The sequence below is a fragment of the Galeopterus variegatus genome, unplaced genomic scaffold, assembly GCF_000696425.1.
Source record: "Galeopterus variegatus unplaced genomic scaffold, G_variegatus-3.0.2 Scaffold2632, whole genome shotgun sequence".
Taxonomy (NCBI): domain Eukaryota; kingdom Metazoa; phylum Chordata; class Mammalia; order Dermoptera; family Cynocephalidae; genus Galeopterus; species Galeopterus variegatus.
This window is the reverse complement of record NW_007728743.1, coordinates 279,068-281,864: the sequence shown is the minus strand read 5'-3', so window position 1 is coordinate 281,864 and position 2,797 is coordinate 279,068. Positions and strand designations below refer to the sequence as shown.

General features: G+C 38.8%; 1 pseudogene; it reads left to right on the top strand.

Annotated features, from left to right (window-relative positions):
• Nucleotides 1–1,224: 1,224 nt before the first annotated feature.
• On the top strand, nucleotides 1,225–2,454 carry LOC103598485 (annotated as a pseudogene).
• Nucleotides 2,455–2,797: the final 343 nt, after the last annotated feature.

Here is a 2,797-nt window from a genome sequence, read left to right as displayed (position 1 = left end):
TGAGCAAAGAAACTGAATAGGCATTTCTCAAAGGAAGGTATAAGAATGGCCAACAGACACATGAAAAAAATGCTCAAAATCACTCGGCATCCAGGAAATGCAAATTGAAACCCCACTGAGATAAGATCTCAGTCCAGTTTGACTGGCTGTCATCAAAAAGACTGAGAATAACAAGTGCTGGTGAGGTTGCAGAGAAAGGGGAACACTCTTACACTGTTCGTGGGACTGTAAAATGGTGCAGCCATTACGGAAAATGGTATAGAGGTTCCCCAGACTACAGATAGAACTGCCACATGACCCAGCTGTCCCACTGCTGGGTATATACCCAAAGGAATGGCAATCATCATGCAGAAGGGACACCTGTACTCCCATGTTTATTGCAGCTCTATTTACAATAGCCAAGAGTTGGAACCAGCCTAAATGCCCATCATCAGACAGGTGGATAAGGAGAAAGTGGCATATATACACAGTGGAATACTACTCTGCTATAAAAAAGAATGAAATTCTGCCATTCACAGGAATATGGATGAATTTAGAGAACATTATGTTAAGTGAAATAAGCCAGGCATGGAAAGAGAAATGTCTCATCTTCTCACTTATATGTGGGAGCTAATAAAAAATAAACAAACAAATAAATAAATAGACAAACAAACAAAAAAGATACAACAAGCACAATAATTCATTGAACTTTTTGCAAGAAGAGAGGAGAACTGAGTTTGCTGGGGTGTGAAGGGGGCAGAGAAAGAAGGGAATGGGAGGAATTGGTAAAGGTCCACAAAAATTGATTACATTGTATAATGATAAATAAAAAATAAATATAAATGAATAAATAAATGAATAAATAATAGACAAATAGGTCAAAGGAACAGAGTAGGGAGCTTACAAATATGAGGGTACTTCAAAAAGTTCATGGAAAGATTCATATATCTTTCAATTCTATGTTTTTCATGAATTTCTTGAAGTTCTCTCATAGACCCAAACTGCTAACAGGTCTTGTTGTGTATCTATTGAGAAATTAAAATTTTTTTCTTGGATAGAACCATCACAGCTCATCTGATTATTCCTATTTGAGAATGTTTTTCATTAAATGTTAAGAAAATTAGAAAATTTGACTTAGCTTGTTTTGGGAAGCTATTGCCTATTTTGATCACTGAAGAAAGCAATGATGCAAGTTGTGTTAGGAAAAAGAAGACTTTATTAATTTCAACAATGTGTTTGTAATAGAGAAAATATCATCTATCCTTGTCAACAAATACACAGAACGGCTCAAGAGTGGAGGGCTGCCTAGGGAAAGGCAGAAGAAGCAGAAGGTTTCAGAGAAGCAGAAACCTGTATCCACACAACTGAGGAGGCCTGGCATGTTTGTAACAAAGCAGAATGTTACATCCCCAGATATTTCAGTTTGTCTCAAAAAAGTGATCAAGTTCTCTGTGGAGGTATTTTTTGACCATTTTTAGCCATGCTGAGCTACCTCATCATCATGAACAGCACTTTGTCCTTTGTGAAATTGGCTGTGTTAAATATTCTTTCCAGGAATGTATTATGGCAGATTTCCACAGTTTTATAAATCCTGGTGAAATTCCATGAGGATTTCACTTTCATTGTGACTATAGTCACAAGACTGCTATTTCAAACTTTGAATCTGGGCATGACCAAGCAACTGTGTTACAAAACCTTTATGTATTTATTCATCCAAACCCAGGCAACTAAGCACCTTTCTACTTCAAGTCTGATGATTGAGCCAGAGTCAACTGGTGTTTGAAGCATATGGGGAAGGCATCAGAAATCAGGCAAAATATGGAACTTCTCACTGTAGAGGACCTTGCAGTGGGGATCTAGCATCAAAAATTTCTCAAGGAGCCCTATAAGACCTGGATTCAAAGTGTTCTAGGTGGGGCCATGTGGGATATTCTAGCAACACAAGGTGCAAATGGCATGAAGAAAATTATGTCCTCTGCTGTTCTTTAACTATTTGCAAGAAGAGTGCATACTGCATCAGTAATTCTCTGGCCACTCTCTTTGGAATCCAGCTCACAGAGTCTCATGTACCACTACGAGATTTTGAGGGCAGTAGTAAGTAGTGTGACACCAAAAATTGTTCTATTGGATACAGGGTATTACCAGTAGTTAAGGGTTGAGGGTCCAGGCTTCTCTCATTTCAACTCTAATAGTCAGGAACAAAGATCAAACATGCCTACTGGTGATTACCCATCTGGGGTGAAAACTTCTAGCCCAGACAGAAGCATTTTGGGAAGAAGGATTATCTGCTTAGTAGAGAGCACATCCAATTCCTCCAGCAATATCCACAAATTCTCCAACTGTGAGACTTCACTTTCACCTTACACATCCCTTATCTTAATTAACAATGGTACATTTTTTTTGAATTTCTGGAAAAATAACAGGCCCAATTTCCGTTCTGACTACAGTCATATTATTCCAGTAGGCCTGACTTAATGACATAAATTCTTTAAAAGCAGAGAGTTTTCACTGGCTGTCGGCAGAAGAGATGGAGAATTTCAAAGCATGAGAGGGATTCAGTGTGAGGGAAGTTCTGTATTCCTGAGATGTAGGGAGACTCAGAGCAGCCTTTCAGAGCTGAGAGAAGTTCCTGGCTGATAGCCATAAAAAAAAAATGGGGACTTATCCTACTGCTATAAGGAACAGAACTATGCCAATAACAGGAATAAGCTTGGAAGAGAACCCTTTGTTTCAGATGAGAACACAGATGGTTGACACCTTGATTTTATCCCTGTGAGCCCCTGAGTAGAGAACCCAGCCATGTCATCCTAAATCTCTG